Consider the following 19,966-nt stretch of genomic DNA (forward strand, 5'->3'; position numbering starts at 1 on the left):
GAGAAACTGAATCCATAATAATTGCAGCACAAGATAATTGAATGCATCAAACTGGCCTAAAAGGAATATAAGAACAGGCACGACCAAATTGGAATGGCAGTATACTGGGAATTATGCAAACAACTGCATCTCGAATGCACAGACAAATAGTACAAGCATAAACCGGCAACAGTACTTGAAAACGAGAATCCCAAAATCCTATGGGACATGGACATACAAACAGACAAACCAATCCAAGCAAAAAGATTGGATGTCATAATAACAAGAAAAAAATCCTGCCAAATCGTAGACTCTGCTGTTCCAGCTGACGACAGGGTGAATATCAAAGAAAAGGAGAAACGGAGTAAATACGCGAAGAAACGGAGCAAATACACAAAACTAGCCGGAAAGCTGTAATGGATATCGATTGATGTAGAAAATCAAGATAATACCTATAATAATAAGAGCACTGGGAACAATTCTGAAAATCTTTGAAAAAAGAATGGAAGAAATTGGAATTAGAGGAATGGCAGGAAAGATTCAACGAATAACAATAATGAAAACAGCTGAAACATCAAAGAAAAACCCTTGAATGTGGAGACTAATACACAAGAGCCAGAGTAGCGGGCCAGACAAACTACTGCAGAAGCAAAAGCTGAAGAATTACACGGAAACAAGAACATTGAAGCTGCATATCTATGTCCGGTATCCCATCACTTCCATTACCTCATCATCGACCCCACAAGAGTGATGCCAAATAACCGAGAAGGGTCAGATGATCTGAAGGGCCAATGCAAAAGCGTGGATGACTCGACAGTTCTTCACTAAATGAATGAATTTAGTGTTTGGCTCTTCAGCGAAGCAATATTGTGACCTAATTGCAGCGCTGAAAGAAACTTTGAAGGGTTCAATCCCCGACCTGAGTGATATAGTGTTGGACATGATTGTTTCCCTCAGAAAGTCCATGGGGCTAGAAATATATGTGGAGGACATTAACGCGCTTCTGCAGGATCACGGCGAGGAACTGGCAACAGAGGCGTTGAAAGAACTACAGGCGATGCAACAGACGGTGATGTGTTAGCTAAGTGGGAGGAAATTTCCGTTTTCGTTGAAAAGAAACGTCCAGACTACTTTTCATGCTATAGATTTTTTTAATGACACTTGCCTTACGCTTTCCCTAACATTTTGCAATAGAGGTTGAAACAAACATCTTTAGATAGGCTTTTATATGAAAGACCTGTAGAAAGTGAAGAAATTGAAGAAAAGTAAAAACTGATAACGTTTAAAAACAAAAAAAATATTTAAAAAAATACAAAACAAAAAACAGAAAAAACCCAAAAAATAGTGCAGTCAAAAATTTTAGTTTAAGTTCATTTAAAGTTAAATTTACTTTTAAGTATAAGTACGGACATATCGCTTAATTTTTATTTGAATGTGTTTTTGTAATCATGAGATTGTGTTTTATAGTTAATTAAGGTTAAGTTGAATGAGTTTGGGAGCAGGAAAGGGATTAATTAGTTTTCAGTTAATTTCTTATAGGAAAATTTGTTCGAGATACGTGAAATTCGAGGTACGATTTTCATCTGGTAACGAATTAATCTCGTATGTAGAGGGACCACTGCATATCCGTTTAAGATTAGTTAAAGAGAACCGATGCAAGTTGCTGGATTATTAATAAAAAATAAAATTAATCGTGCAATATTTATTTACATATTGTTACAAAACATTAGAACAGCATTGGTACCGTCGGTTTTAAGCAGCAACGGATAACCGTTTTATTGATTTTCATTTGTCTACATCGTAGTGTTCTGTATTGGCAACTGTGCTTAGTGTGAGGTCACAACTATAAAACTATACTTTAATGCCTATCCTTTTTTCTAATCTGACGTTTTAATCATATCAGATTTGAAAAACTAAAAAATATGTATATATAATATACAAATATGAAGTTATTCGTTCTTGTTGTTTGTTGGTTTTTGCCAGTATATATATATATATATATATATATATATATATATATATATATATATGACATGACCTGACATAATTATGTCAGGTCATGTCATAGGCTACTGGTACCATGTAACCCAGTACTACCTGCCTCACGGTCGGGTCACCGGCGACTAAACTGGTTCCCCCACCAGACTTGTTTGGTGAGGAGGGCGGCTAGTCTCCCTGAAGGATTAAAAAAAAGACCTTCCAAAGGGCGAATGAACTCTTTTTCTGGGTCAACGGCCAACTAGCACTGTGTATATTTGTGTGTATGTGTATATGTGTATTGGGGTGGAGAGGGCTCCCGTAAGCCGTGGTGAAGGCAACCTTTCTAGGAGAAGCAAATCTCTGATTTAAAAATCTATAAAGCGGAAGACCAGTACCCGCATTAAGCTCGTCTGCAGTTTAATTTGTTGCTGGCTATCTTGCTCTTGCTTGTTGCTGGATCTCAACATTTTGAACCGAGAGAGAGCCTTAGCTGTCGTACAAAGCTAAGACTCTGTAACATCATCTTTGTATAGATACTCCCTCAGGTATTTGGGCTCATGGATTTTAAATGTCTGAGGGAGTGGCACTCGTCTGACAAGACGTTGCAATCATATATATATATATATAAAGTTGATTAAATATAAGTAAAAACACGACTACTTTGTGATCATTCTTTCTCTGATTGCGTCTTTCCCATTAGTGGAGCAGCAATCTGATACCCATCCCTAGTGTTTGGGTAATAATTAGATTAGTATGAGTCTTCTTCAAGCACGTCCTGATGTTTGGTAAAATATAATGGCTGAAACAAGTATCGATTACTAACAAAGCTTAGTTGATGATACATTTATATCCACGGAAGAATGGTGTTTCAAGTACTGCGTACGGCATATCAACGTTTTCTCTTGTGTTATTTAATAACAAATTCATGTTTTTTAATTTTATTGTTTTGTAGAGAAAAAAATGTTTTTACATTTGACATGGTTGAGTTTTGTAAAATGAAAAAAAAGACAATATCAATGGTAGGTTCCTTTAAGTCAGGAAGCTGATGAACTCACAATGCCTGGTTTGATTGCACCAATTGTGCTACGAATAGGGGGAGGCGAACACTAGAGTTATGAACGGCAAGTTCTTTGAATATATTACTGTAATTGCACTTGTACAGAATCCTGTTTGCTGTTAAATGTTGAAGTATGAAGCTTTGCGGATAGAAGAAATTCAATATTAGGAAGCGAAAGATATTTCTATTGGGTGTAACTTTGAACGTAAAGGGTTACTATTTGGGATGGTGTCTACCAGGGAACCGTGAGGAATTTGAGCAACGAGGTATCTTCCTACATTGCGTTAAAACTTCAACAGGTTGATAAAGCCAGGGAGAAAGAAAACAGGGAAGAAGTGGCAAAGTCTAGCAAGAACGAAACAATTAAAGTAGAAGATTTCTTGAGAATTCTCGGCATATAGAGATCTCAAGAGTGAAGGTGGGATTTAGGTGCTTGTCGGGTAAGTTATAAGCATGTACGCTTATGAGCACTTTCCATTAAAGTATTCGCAAAACAGGCACCCGGATGCAGCATTGCGGCGATTGGACAAAGGTTTAAGCCTGGTTCATAGTGCGGGATCTATTAGGTTTGAGGCTTTTTTGGATCCCGGCTAAACGTGAGAGACTAGTGGTAGATGAACTACCTCACATGTGGCAACGCTACCTCATGCATGGGCGAATTGTGTTTTTTTTAAAGATAATCTTTGACATAATTAATTTCTAGCATGGTAAAGGGAGCCCACTTGCTTTGCAGCAGCTTTGGTCATGTCCTCTATGCATTTGTTCCAATTCATGTCTCCCGTGTAAGTAAAGCCGAGGAGTTTGAAGGTTTGATTTTCGGTGTTATTTGCCATAGCATTCGATTTTAAATACCAAACCCATTGGATGCAATTGATATTATTGATGTCAATGAATGCTTGCATGTAATTAGGATTGATGTCAACTGTTTGAACATTAAAATAAATTTCAATAATAAAGTTTAAATCTTTCACAGACCCATTAAAATTCTCCTTCCATTCTATCTAATGTAACTGAGAGAAATTAGAAAGTAGGTCCAAAAAATATAGAAAATATAATATATAATACTAGCAGAGGGACCTGACGCTGCCCGGGATTGAATTATGATCAGTGAATGTTTCACACTCCCATATTTTTATTCTCATCGAAATCGGTGAAATCGCCCATTTTTTAATCAAATTGACTGATTGGCTGCTATAGTTGAGGGCCCATCGCAATGCACCGGGAGGAAGCTTCACGTGCCTTCTTGCAGTGACTTAGTCGACAATATATTGTAGTCTACATTGCACTGTAGAGAGCCAACTGTTGATTTTATAAAATTATTTTTATATATAATGACTTGAGTTAAAGTTTAAACTGCAAACGTACTTATGGGCGTCTTTTTTGTTTAATTACATCCTGCATATATTCTACAGGATCAGTTTTCGTAATGTTTGGCATTTATAATATCAACTGACGTGACATGTCACGTAAGTATGCAATAATATTTTAACCTGAAATGCGTCAATTAAAAGATCACTAATCCATTAACTAAAAAAACAAATAACTAGATGGCAGCCCGATGTTTCCCGGTCGTCCAGTACGCTTAAACATTATATTTTAATTTATGCAGATTGCGTATGAATTATTATAGAATTAATCCTCTAATTATAATTATATATTACCAGGAATAATTTGCCCGGTTGACTAATTCGTAAAAAAATATTTAAATAAATAAATAAACAATAAGTAAAATAATAATGATAATGTCATTCATCAAATTCCTCTGTGTTTGTTTACAATATCACGTCAGCTGATATTTGGGCTTAATTATGAATGCCCTGGAAAAGCCATTTCTGATTAATGTTTAGTTTTAAAAAATGCAAACGAAGAAATTATTTGCGGCAATTTTAAATGGTACTTTTCTTTTATCGTATTTTTTAATTACATTTTCACCCCAAACAAGGCAAATTGCCACTTTGGTATAGGGGGCTACTATCAAGGGCAATAACTACTGGGATACTATGTAGGGATTTGGGCAGCAAGATGTCGGTTCACGTTACACTTGTACTTATGCATGGCAGTACAATTGGGGAAGCAGGGGCTTGGAATAAAATTCCAGAGTCTAGCGGTTCTGGGGAGGAAACTACTGGACTAGAAAGATCTTTTATATCTAGGGATCTCTACTGTGTGGGTGTGGGAGCTGCCTGTCGGGTTTGTCGTGGGGGCGCCAGAGCATTCACCACTAAAATACTTGTAGAACAGGCAGAGGGATGCAACAGTTTGTCGATGGGACAGAGGCTGAAGCTTAGATGCCAGTTCAGGGCCTATCAGATTGGCGACTCTCTTTTAAACCTTGTCTAGGAGCGAGAGACTGGTAGCAAATGCACCAACCTAAATGTGACAGCAATACTCCATACATACAGGATACTTTCGGCTGTTAGTAGTTTTCTAGCACGGTAGAGAAAGCCTACATTCTTCGGAGCGGCCCTTGCAATGCTTTCAATGTAATTGTTCCAACTCATGTTTACTGTGAACGTTAGGCGAAGGAGTTTGAAAGATGTACACTCAGACAAAGAGTCACTGGACATTGCTATTACTGGCAGAGATGGTTTCTTGTAATTATTGAAGGAAACCAGTTTAGTCTTGGCAGCATTGGATGTGACCATTCATTTTTGTCCCAATTTCACTACAGATTGGAGGTCATCCTCTAGTGTTTTGCCATTTCTTTAGATATGTGTTCATTTGTTTTCCTTTCGTGCCTGTTATAGAGTGTGGTGTCGTCAGCAAATATACCTATCTCAGAAGCAATTTTGTTGGGGAGGTTATTTATGAATATTAGGAACAGTAGATGTCCAAGGATAGACCCTTAAGGCACTCTCGCATTTATATCATATTGTATAGATGTACGACCGTCGAGGAAAACCTGGATTTTTCTCTTATCTAAGAAGAGTTTAATTATGTTAAGTATTCTAACAGTGATACCGCATGATCTAATTTTCCTGAGGAGACCCTCATGTCATACCCTGTCAAAAGCCTTAGATATATCTAGAGCTACCGCTCCGCCCTCCCCCACTTTGTCCAGTGAATGGTATATACGTTCAGAGATTACAGTGAGGATGTCTGCTGTGGAACGGGCTTGTCTAAATCCATATTGTTGGTCAGTCAGAAGTTTAGCAACTGTAAGATGATTGAACTGATTAACAAGAAAATATTTTTTTAAATATGGTGAGGCACACCCGTGCTTAAAACAGAGTGTCATTCGATGTGTAGTCGAATGCTCTACCACTAAAGTATATCTCCAGTTTATAACAAATTTATTTTTATGAGGAAATGATGTGCTGAAATTTTATTAACTCCTTGGCCGGTGTAAAGTAAAATATTCACCTCTAAAAATTATTCTTTTCTTTATCTATGATAGAGAAAAGCAATATTTAAGATTTTTTTTTGATACTTATCGGGTGAATTTCTGTGTAAAACATATCTAAGAACACTGCCAGACATATTAATTACTTTCGTGTGAAATTTGCATAAGATACACTCACCCGTTTCGGAACCTACGAGAAAGGAATTCACATACACACACTCGCACGCACACACACACACACACACACACACACACACACACACACACACACACACACACACAAAACACACACACTTGACTTTTTCCGTTTTCTTTTTCTGTTTATTTTACACGTTACTTGTAAACCGACATATATGATAAGCACAAGCGAACGTTATTTTCTAATCAACTAATCTACACACACGTTTACCTGTTTCTACAGGGAAACTATGGCGGCCATAAGTGGGCATATCCAGAGAGAGCCGATCAGATCCACATATGGACTACATTAGTCTTAAATACACGAGTATACACTGTTTATTATTAAATAAAACGTGCATATTCATGGCTGGAAACGAGGAAAACTACTCTAGAATAATGGTTAGCAGGTTCGACGTTGTTACTCTGTTTCACCCTGAACAAGTCATTTAAACGTAAGGATCTACTATTTAGAATCATGTCTAAAAAGGGTCTATTTGAGGAGTTGAATAGTAAGATGTCTGTTCACATTACATTTAAGCTTCAGTAAATTAGTATAGTCAAGTAAGCAGGAAACAGACAAAGAATCTCAGTCTGGCAGTGCGAGGAAAGAAACTATTAAACTATAAGTTTTTTTTCTGTCATCTAGGGACCTCAACAGTGAATAGGTGCGATTTTGTTGCTTGTCAGGCTAGTCAGATGTGTGTACGTCGTAGGAGCGCAAGTGCTATGAGTTCATCAGAACACATTCCATTAAAGTATTTGTAAAACAGACACATGGGTGCGACATTGCGGCGATGGGAGAGAGATAAGAACTTGACCAACAGTTATTGATCTCTTTTTGGACGCTATGTAAGGGTTGGAGAAAAGTCTAACGGTACCATTCGCGTCTCAAATTCGTTTCTTTGATACCTATCAAATTTAGATCGGAGTGGAGTGTGGCTGTTTCCAGGTATTACGGGGTTAGTTATTCGCCGATCTTCTTGTCAGAAAACTTATCTCTGAAACCGTTTTTGGAACATTCACAAATTGCCTGAATGTAATTAAATTCTCTGTATCTGTCTCTGTCTCTGTATCTGTCTCTCTGTCTGTCTGTCTGTCTGTCTGTCTGTCTCTCTCTCTCTCTTTAACCTGATCATCATCATCATTATGGCGTTTAATTGCATTTCGAAGCCCATTGTCAGATGACATCCCTCAGGTCTGTATCGGAGCATGCCTCGTTTAGGGGACAGTCTGTGAGGACATCGGCGCTGCAAGGACACTGAGCATGTTGTACATAACCGCACTTGCGTAGATTGTCCCGTGTTTTTACAACCTTTGATGGGACTTAGTTGAGTGTTACCCGCACTGCTGGGAGGTCTTCTATCCATGCCCGAAGAACCACATTATTATTGTCTTTGACTGATTCATTCCACTTATGCAAGGGGAAGGACGCTGGTATTGTTTGTCCGAGGCCTGTAAGAGTGGCAAAGCTCTTCGACGATGATAGTTACTGCGGCATCTTATGAAATCCGAATAGGGATAGCGATTGGCCTTGCTTGTCACGCTCTTGATTCACTGTCGCCTCTCGAAGAATCTAACTTGATTTATTTTTATTATGTTCTTTATTCAAATTTTCACCCCAAGCAAGGCACAGTGCATCTTTGAAGTTGGGGCTTCTATCGGGGACATAAGTTGCAGGGGTATTATGAAGGGAAGATGTGTAGCAAGATGTCTGTTCACATTACACTTCTGCATGTCAGTACAGTTGGGAAAGCAGAATCCCGAAAGCGAGTTCCAAAATCTAGAAGTTCTGGGGAAGAAACTACTGAAGTTGAAGGCTTTCTTACACTTAGGGATCTCTAATGTTAAAAGGTGGGATTTAGATGCTTGTAGGGGGTGTTCACATCAAAGGGGTACAAGTGCTTGTAGTTCGTCAGAGCATTCACCATTAAAGTACTTGTATAACAGGCAGAGGGACGCAAAATTTCGTTTATGGGACAGAGGCTAAAGCCTAGATGACAGTTAAGCATCTATCAGGTTGGCGACTCTCTTTTGAACCTTGTCAAGGAGTGAGAGACAAGTATCAGATGTACCAGCCTAAATGTGACAACAGCACTCCATACATGGGCGAATGGTGGCCTTGTAGAGGTACCAGATACTTTAAGATTTAAGTAGCTTTCTAGAATGGTAGAGAGAGCCCACCTTCTTTGCAGCAGCCTTTGAAATGCTCTCAATGCATCTATTCCAGTTCATGTTCCCTGTAAATGTTAGGCCGAGGTGTTTAAAGGAAGTACTTTCGGGTAATGTGTTCCTGGCTATTGCTATTGGTGGAAGAGAAGGTTTATTGCAATTATTGAAGGAAACAAACCTTAGATATGTGTTCATTTGTTTTCCCCTCGTGCTTATAATAGAGAATGGTGTCATCAGCAAATATACCTATCTCAGAAACAATTTTATCAGAAAGATCATTTATGAATATCAAGAATAATAAAGGTCAAAGGATAGACCCCTGAGGTACTCCCGCATTTATATCATATTGTTTGGATGTACGAGCGTCGAGGACAACCTGGATTTTTCTTCTACTTAAGGATTTAATTACATTATGTATTCTTCCGGTGCTACCATATGATCTAATTTTCCTTAGAAGACCATCATGCCATACCCTATCAAAAGCCTTAGATATATCAAGTGCTACTGCTCGACCCCCCTCCTTTTTGTCCAGTGAACGATATATACGTTCACAGATTACAGTTCGGATATCTGCTGTAGAACGGGCATGCCTAAATCCGTATTGATTGTCGGTCAGGAGTTAGCATCTGTAAGGTGATGGACTAGAGCTTGGTTAATTAAGGACTCAAATATTTTGGCGAAAAGCGAGAAAAGTCTAATGGGGTGATAATTTAATGGGTCAGTTCTTTCGCCAGAATTCTTAGAAACTGGTACCGCAGAATCGGTTTTCCAGCAGTTAGGAAAGCAAGATTCGTTGAGGCATTTGTTGTAAAGTTTGGAGAGACCTGGAGCAACCTCAGCGGAGTAATTTTTAATAGCACAGCCGGGATGAGATCAGGTCCACATGCTTTTGAGATGTCTAGGTTTTTCATACTAGCAAAAGTACCCGTATTTTCAAATCATCTAGTTTGACGTCTATCCGCAAAGGAAAGTCAGGAGAGAGTGGTGTGCCGGGTCTAATGTGGAGTTAGAGGGAAACCGACTGGCAAGCAGGTTAGCCTTCTTAGTTGCCGTGCAATCAACCTCATGATTGTTTGATAGTGGGCGAATCATTGACTGCCCATTATTTACTACACAGTTTACGTATGGGAGGGGCTCAGAGGCTAAGTAATCCGTCTAAAGTTTGGGTTTCAATTCCAGTCGATGCCACTCAAGTAATCTTTTTTATTTTACTTTTCGAAATACCTACTAAATATTGGGCATAATATTATGATAAATAGAGGTTTAACTCTATTATAATAAAGACGAAATCTTCATAAATTACCGGGCAACACCGAGAGGTGTTGCTAGTTATTTGATAAACAAAGAAGATATCGTAAAAAATTAAACCAGAATATATCTTAAGTTGCAAACAAAGGGAATACGAAGAATGTTTATTTACGTCTATTGTTACGCAAGCAAGAAGGATCCATATAGATAGACAAAACAAATAGGCAAGACGAAAAGATTTAAGAGAATTAACTGCAAGGGAAAGAGAGCGTGTAGATAAGGAAATGAAGAAACAGATGAACAAATTCATGGCATATGTTATCTATTGGAAATTCTCTTAGCTAGTATGAATTTCAGCCGAAGTAAAATGATACACGCGAGGATAACCTGGCGGTAAAAAGAAATATACCCTTTTGCAGCTAGCGTAGTAGAAACGGAGCTAGAGGTTTATTTCCCTGGACAACACGAGCTAGAAGTGCAGGTGTCAAATGATATTACATAGATATGACGTCACGTTTTCGAGGGAGGCAGAACAGGTTTTATACGTAGTACGTTCGAGAAGGAAAGCGACAGAAGCGACATGCCTTCGATAATGTAAGGAGACTAAGATTAAAAAAAAATAGTAATCTGAATTTGATCCACAAGTCTTAAAAATCTCAACTAAAACAGAAAACTCATTCCGTGGATGTTAGTTGGGCCCTGGGTGCGAGGGCGACAGCAATACTATAGGTGATCATCTGAAAGCCAATATCTTGTTTGATATTAGCGGGAAGAAAAAAAAAACACATTCGATAGGTTGCATTCATACAAATGGATCTAATGTGAAAAATTCGGGACTTTTCACTATTATCTAACAAAATGCATAATTTGACCCAGAAATTTATTAGCAGATATCGGTCAAAAATTATATTACAACAAAGGATCGATAAGATGGAGCTTATTTTTAAAATGTAATGTGCAAATAAGGTTATTTCTTTAAAGCAGATTTCCTTTGAATAATTAGTATACATAGAAATCAAGATTGCATGTAAGTGTGTAAACGTCTGTTTTCAGTATGGAAATTAATTTGTGAAACTGTGCCGTTTGTACATATAAATCAAATTGTTAACAAACAGACGGATATTAGATACGTAAACAATAAAAAATATCATATATAAAATTAAATTCATAACAATATAATTTACTCATGAATAACAATATAAATATAACAATATTTAAATTACTCATATCATATATAAAATTAAATGAATAACAATATAAATTACTGAAACAATGAATGAAAATAAATTATAAACTTAACTCATAGATTTTAACGGTAGTCAATTTTTGTCAGAGTATAAACATCTACTGAAATGTATTACTTTTTATTAATTTGAAAGAAAAACATTTAAAAAAACTGTGAATTAAAAGGCACCATAAATACATGTAAAACATAATGGAATTATACTCTTTAATGTCCAGAAGTAAGAACCTGTACTCCAGAGTGTTGATGGTTTAAGGTTAAGTCCCAAAACAATAAATGTAAAGGGGTCAAAATTGGGGTCAAATTTTTAAAAAGTTTAACCTCTCAGCTAATTTTAGGTCTAAACATTTAAAATTTTAATTAAAATGTATTCAGAAATAGAGCAAGCTTTTTAATCGATTTTACGTCGAAAATGTGGCTGCCAAGGAGTCAAATTTCAAAAAATTTTACCTTTGCTGTCTCTAGCAAACTATTCAACTAATTTTGGGTCTAAACATTTGAAATTTTACATAAGCGTATTTAGACATGCAGCAAGCTTTTTAATCAGTTATGAGGCTCAATTTTGGCTGTCAAGAGGTCAAAGTTGAAAACGTTGACCCTTGCAGACTCTACCTAACTCCTCGATTAATTTTTAGTCTAAACACTTGAAAATGTAGGTTACCTGGACATGAGTCAAACATTTATATATATATATATATATATATATATATATATATATATATATATATATATATATATATATATGCACTGGGTAAACCTCGCAATCGAGTATTCAACGAAGACAAAATCCGCCTATCTAAAAAAACTGAATTTCTACAATGCAGTGGTTCCTCCCTTCCTCCTCTATCATTGCGAGACGTGAACACTATCGTAGGCATATCAGGAAACTGGAGCTTTTCCACGTGCGAGCTTTTCGTTGCATCCTGAGAATTAGATTGCAGGACCACACCACCAATCTGGAGGTCCTTGGCCATGCAAAGTCCACCAACATAGAGACCACCATTATCAAAGCCGAACTTCAATGGGTAGAACACGTGATTCGAATGGAGGAGTGTCGGATGCCGAGATGCCTGATGTACGGGGAGCTCCAGGTTGCCAGACGAAACCAAGGTCGATCAAGACTACGGTATAAGGACATGATCAAAGCCAATCTTCATTGATGCTACATCAAATCGAAATATCTGGAGAGTTATGCTATGAACAGACTAAAATGGCGAGACGCAGTTCATAGAGCTGCTGCTAATTTTAAAGAGGCTCGATGCCAGAAACTTACTGCTGCCAGAAAGAGACACCGCAAGACAGCCTCGATCACAACAACTGACTTCCGATGTCCCATTGTTCAAGACTGTGTGCTTCTAGACTGGGGCTGGAGAGCCACTTTCGTATTCATAGATGAGATGCAAAACGAAAACGTCATCATCGGATGGACAACCAATAATAATTCTGATTTCGTTTATCCCAATGTCCAGCTGGCGCCAACGAAATTTACCCCCCCGCCCAAAGCATTTAGTATTTGTTAATTATCATATGAACTCCCTCAGATGAGGGCACATAGACTTTTTAGCGAATAGATGCTAAACGATTACACAGACAATAGGGAAGTTATAAATGACCAATAAACAACATAAATTAAACTGCTAATCAATGTTAAATGATGAGATTTATAACCCATTCTGTGGCCTTTCTCAGTTTTATGTTGTTAAGGAACAACTTCTAATAATAATGATAACAAAAAAACAATTTGTGTTTTTTTAAATTTTTTATTTAAAAATTTTAAAGAATCGGTTTGGAATCGGAAATTAGACTATACTTTTTCCGATTCCGATACCGATTAGGATATGCCAAAAAGTTTGCTTTAATTGGGGACCCATCGCGACGAACCTAAAGGAAACTTTGCATACCTCTCGCACTGACAACATTCACGATATATTGTAATCTTCATCGCACTGTAGAGAACCTACCGTATTTTTAATGAAATTATTTCATATATATAATGGCTTGCATTAAATTTTAAAATGAAAAAGCCAAGTATCATCCTTCAATTGTACTCTAAACAGAAACATTCATTTCGAACGAACCCTTGTCATATTAAAGACATATTGTTGATTTTTGATGTCTGGAATTGCTGGTTGTATTGTGATAGTGGGTTGAATTTAAGTTTATAATGAAAAAGTCTAGTATCATTGTGAAATTTTGCGTTACGTAGAAACATTCATCTCGAACGCACCCCTGTCATATCAAAGAACTAACTGTTGATTTTCGGCTTGTGTGGTAATTAACCTTCTCAAATGTGCTTGTGATGGTAGACTGTGTAAGGTGTTAACTTTAGTCAAAACCGCCTTTATCGGATTATTTCGATTATCGATTATCGATACTAACTGAAGATATTCCGACACTAAACCTGTCTTAGAGCACTGCCAGGCACGTAAATTATCTTTTTGTGTAATTTCATAAAAATCAGCTAAGATGTGTTCTAGTCTATAGAGAATTAACACAAACACACAAAAACACACACAAACAAACACACACAGAAACACACACACCCACACACAACGACACACTCAAACACATACACAAACACACATAAACACAAACACACACAGACATACACATTCAAACAAAAAGACACACATACAAATAAACACCCACAAAAACACCCACTCACAAGCACACACACACTAAAACACAAACACACACACAAACAGATACAAACACACACACAAACACACACACACACACTCAAACACAAACACAAACACACACACACAAATACACACACAAACACACACAAAAATAAACACATCCACAAAAATAAACACATCCACAAAAACACACACCCACAAACACACACACACTCAAACACAAACACACACACAAACACGCACACACAAACACACACAAATACACAAGCACACACACAAACACAGACACACAAACACACAAGCACACACACAAACACACGCAAAAATACATACATGCACATTTCTTTTCATATAATAGTAGGGATATTAATTTTCATAGAGCTTATTGAACTTGCTATCATATAAGATTCATAGTCAGCTGTAAAAATATATGCCCGTAAATTTATATCCATAAAGTTAGTACTGTTTACTCATCAAATGCCTCATCATCATATTGTATACATCCAAACATTCTATTGTTGGCACTGGTTTACCCGATATTTTCTAGTCAACACTTTTTCAAGAAAAACGTAAAGTACTATCGGAAGAGATCAAGAGAAGTTGCCATAATCCTAAGCGAAAATTATATTTGTGGAATGAAGTGGATTCAATCTTGGAACATTCAGGTCGTTAGATTGGTCTGTACTGAGATGCAGAAGACGACTCCCTCGTGTTTTTAAATACTGGGCAAAGTGTTGAGGTTTTTAAAATGCTGGAGAGTGTTTTTTCTTAACGTAGCCATTGAACCATTTTTTTTTTGTATTTTTTTAGCACGATGATTGCGATATTACTTTGCTTTGATCAAAATTCCTCATGTGGTTTGAGTCATCTCGAACAGATATATATAGATATCGCTCAGGATATTATCAATTCTGGGAGGAAATTGAAAGGACCATTATCACACAAAGTTGAGTTTAATTCTTATCTATTCGCGAACATGTTTGTCTGGTGCTGAAGTAATCAACTCAGAACCGTTGATGATGATAGGGATGAACGTTAGACATCTGTTCAGAATCTTATTTGTTATGCGCCAAAACTCGAAGTAAACGAGCCTCTTCTCTGCTAACTTATACTTTACAGTTTGGACGAAGAACATTCATTAAAGAACATTTTATTAAGTTACTTTAAAATAGTCAAAGGACTTCAACATGGCGGTGATGTGTCAGGGGTTGAAGCTTGGGCGACAGTTCGGGACCTATTAGATGTGATATTCTTTTTTTGTTGTTGTTTTTATCCTATTTAAGAGTGGGAGACTAATGGTAGATGAAGCAGTGCATATGTGATAGCACTACAGCATAATCACGTTGATCGATCGGTTCGATCACCGAAGCTTACTACGTTGAGCCTAGTTAGTACCAGATGGGTGACCATTTGGGAATTCTAAGGCGCTGTATGTGCTCTCCGCTTATCTCGGCATTTGTTTCCAGTCGTCTTCAACATACACTCCACTTGCCACTGGTATTTAACAATGTCGACTCAGAAGAGGTGAGGTTGGAGATTGCGCATCTCTTGCTACACAAATTTTATCTGTAAAATATTGAAGGAGTTTACACTATGCATAGTTGCATTGTGACATTGTAAAGATATAGAATGCTCTCTAGTATGAGTCATTTTCTAACACGTAAGAGAGAACCCATCTACAATGTCTTCAATGTATTTGTTCTAATTGTTCTCATTGTCTGTGAATGTTACAAGGATGGATTTAAAAGATAAACTTTTCAGTGGTGTTTTATTTGTCATATTTTTTTTTACATAGGCATCACCACATTATCAAGGCCAAGAGGTCACTCAAGGATAAGGGTTAAAGAGTGTACAGTAGAAATTGGACATTATAGTAATCATTAGTAATGAAAATTTGGTAAAGTTGATAACTTATATGCAACGGCTCATCAAGAACTTATTTACGTTAGACTTGAAGACAACCATATTGTAGTCAGCCGGAAAGCAGGAAAACGGAAGACAATTCCACAGGCGTGCAGTTCTAAGAAAAAAGCTTTGTTCATGGAATCTACGTTTAGGTTAAGGCAGAGATAAAGAGTGGGGGGAATTATTGATAGTGTTTACAGCTAGACGAGTGTTTCTTGTGAAAGTTTGGCGAGGGGGGACCATAGATTGAAGCTCATTCGAACACTTTCCATGAAAATAACGATACATCAGAGACAAACTCGCAACATCTCTTCTGTGAGATAAAGGTTGCAAGGAAGAGAAAAGGACATCTCCTACGAGGCTATCGTTGTCTGAAAATATTCTTTGTACTTGTTATATGAAAGAAGAATTTTAATAGAATTGACTGTTACTAACCATTACTATTCAAATACAGTATAAAATAAAATTCGTATTCTAGTTTTTGCCTTTGACTTAAATATTCGTTTTGTCCCCATGTATATTACAGAGTGTGATGCCACCAATAAATATAATCACCTGAGATACCATTTTATCAGGAAGATAATTGATGAATATAAAGAATACTAAAAATCCGAGGATCGACCTCTGGGCCACAACTACGTTAATATCATGTTGCTTAGGTGTACGGTCATTGAAGGCAACATATATTTCTCATGTCTAAGAAGGATTTGATTATGTTGAGTATTCGTCCAGAAAAACCACATGATTTAATTTTCGTTAGAAGCCCTTTATGGCACATTTTGTCAAAGGATTTACCCAATGCGTTTAGGGATAACAGTTAAACTATCGGCAGTAAACCGAGATTGTCTAAATATGTAGTGTTGGCTAGAAAAAAAAAGTTTAAATTTGACAAGATGGTGGACTTGCTTGATTGATTAAAGGACGGAACCGTTTTAACGAAGAGGGAGAGAGGACTAATTGAACAAGAATTGAGCGGGCCAGTTATTACTCCAGATTTCATGAATACAAGTACAACATAGGTAATTTCCGAGCTATCAGTGAAGCAAGACTTAAATAGGCATGTGTTGAAGTGGAACATTATCTAGTATTGTGGAGATGATCCAGGTCTACCCACCTTGGATATGCAATTCTGAATTTTGGGTATGAGATCTGAATGCTTGTTTTATGTTGATTAATTAGACGTATTATCAGCTTGAGTGCTATTAGCACAACGTTTCGGTCGCTGCAACCTGCGATCTTCTCCGGGTGTTTGGAACATCCTTCTTTTCCTACTATGGAAAACAAGCATTGGCTCTACATTACAAGAATTTTTCAGTAATATTAACAATTAGTATAGATATCCCGAAAAATGGAGGCATAGAAAAACCTTTAACTAATATCTTAGTGATCTCAGATGATTGAACCTTCTTTATGATCTACGGACCCACCCTCAAACAAATGGTTCGAATTCATGTAATGCAGAGCCAACCCTCTTTTTCCATAGTAGGAAAAGAAGAATGTTCTCAACACCGGAAGAAATTCGCAGGTTGTAGTGACCGAATCGTTGTACTAATAACACCAAAGATGAGACTAATAGTCCGATTAATCAGCATCACAAGCAGAAATATTTCTAGTTTTTTTATGATATTCCAGACTTTAAAGAATGTAATTTTCACATTTCTTGCCGTGCAGGCGACTTTATAATAGTTAGATGGCGGGGGAATTGTTGGTTGTCCATTACCCATCACACTATTATAAATTTTCCATAAATCACAATATCCTATTTTCTGCAATTCGGGACGTTTCTCTAATCACTTCGGAATGACCTCTGTTGGCTTCAATTATGTCACGATTTTTTCTAGCTCACCCTGTAATGGCTTCTTCATAACTGGTAATGAACCGCCATGAGGGAATATGGCACTGGCTATAATAATTCGATGCGGGGACATGTACTTCATTGTCTGCTTTGCATCAATCAGTTGTCGCATTGACACACTGTTACGCATGAAAAAATATCTTTGAGGCATCCTTGATGTGTTCTCCGATGATTTCCCAATCTTCCCATTTGAATAATGTTAACAATAACTTCTCAGACGCCAGTAGCCGAAAGTGACAGTTGTAATTGCAGCCAAGATCTACCACTAAACGCCAGCAATTGCCCGTAATCACGAGAAACTGCCTCAATACATCACTAACAGAAATTGACCATCATTCACCATCACAGGCATTCACTGACAGCCGATGAATGCCAGGGCACAACACTTGAAGATATATGATTTCAGTTACAATCATTCTAATGGATGCCGACACTGATCATGACTACCAGTGAGTTCCAGTTGTGAAGGCAGCCAGTGCCTAATGATAAACTCCAACATCCGCCAATATCTGCAATCGCCCCAAACTAGAACTAATCGCTAGTAACCACCAATGCTGGCAATCAGAGCCAATAGCTTCTGCTAGTTGTCACTGCCAGACAATGCCCGACAGTGGAAGCTAGATGAGTTCATTTTAGCTGCAGCCGCCAGTGCCTGTTATTTTCCAGGGCTCTCAATGACTCCCCTCCCACTAACAACAGTAGTTTAATTTTTGCGGGGAGGGAGCTGGGGATTCTTTAAAAAAATATTTTCTGGATTCGTGCCATACTTTCACCGGGCAAGCCGATATACAAGACCTTCTAGTATATATATATATATATATATATATATATATATATATATATATATATATATATATATATAAAATAAATTAGAAAATATATATGCCAATTAAGCTACACAGAATATCCCGCGTTTCATCCACATTAGGATCCGTCAGGCTTATGCGAAGAGTTGTAGTCTCGCGTTTTTATAAACGCATATTCTATTGAATTTTTAGTTAGCCAATCAGCTTCCTAGTTTCCACCGCTCCCTTCCTAATCAGCGAATGGGCAGGCACTTACAAAACAAAGGCCCAGTTCACCTTATGTTGAACCCTTCCTTTGTGTATGCTTTTATATATACATGCCAAAGTCCACAGTTTTATTCATCTTACCAATCATTTTAACGAAAATAATACAAAAACTACTACAGCACATTTTCGTTTACAACCAACATATATTATTATGTCAATATCAAATATTTCTTCAGGGAAAAACAAAAAATGTCAACGATAAAAATGTATGAAAGACAGAACTAAAACCAATTTCATCGCGCCATACTTAGAAGGCTACCATCTTTTCCCATTTTTCACAACAATATATGAAAATATATCTATGGTAAGTAAACGCAGAAGTGTTTAAATTTATTCCCACAAGAAATCATCATTTAAAATGCATGTTAATAATAATGACCATTTCTTTTTTTATTCAATTTTAATCCCAAACAAGGCACAGTGGCACTTTGAAGTGGGGGGGGGGGCTACTATTATGGACATAAGTTGAAGAGGCATTATGAAGGGAGATGAGTAGCAATATGTCTGTTCACATTACACTTGAACTTCTGCATGTCAGTATAGTTGGGTAAGCAGAATCCGGGAAGGGAGTTCCAAAGTCTAGCAGTTCTGGGGAAGAAACTATTGGAGTAGAAGGCTTTCTTACACCTAGGGATATCTACTGTGAAGGGGTGGGATTTAACTGCTTGTCGGGTTTGTTGGGGTATTCACGTGGAAGAGGTACAAGTGCTAGTAGTTCGTCAGTGCATTAAAGTGCAACATTTCATCGATGGGACAGGCTGGCGACTTTCTTTTGAACCCTGCCCAGGAGTGAGAGACAAATAGTAGATGCACCAGCCAAAATGTGACAACAGTACTCCATACATGGGAGAATGGTGGCCTTGGCAATGCTCTCAATGTATCTATTCCAGTTCCTGTTCCTTGTAAACGTTAGGTCGAGGAGTTTAAAGGAAGTACTTTCGGGTAATGTGTTCCTGGCCATTGCTATTGGTGGTAGAGAAGGTTTCTTGAAACTATTGAAGGAAACAAGCTTAGTCTTGACAGCATTGAATGTGACCATCCATTTTTGTCCCAATTTCACTACAGATTTGAGGTCATCCTCTTGTGTTTCTGCCATTTCTTTAGATATGTGTTCATTTGTTTTCTCCTCGTACCTGTTATAGAGCATGGTGTCATCAGCAAATATACCCATCTCCGAAACAATTTTATCAGGGAAGTTATTTATGAATACTAAGAATAATAAAGGCTCAAGGATAGACCCCTGAGTTACTCCCGCATTATAGTGTTTAGATGTACGACAATCGGGGACAACC

Source organism: Euprymna scolopes, chromosome 18, assembly GCF_053919585.1.
Source record: "Euprymna scolopes isolate OS-2025 chromosome 18, ASM5391958v1, whole genome shotgun sequence".
Classification (NCBI taxonomy): Eukaryota; Metazoa; Mollusca; class Cephalopoda; order Sepiida; family Sepiolidae; genus Euprymna; species Euprymna scolopes.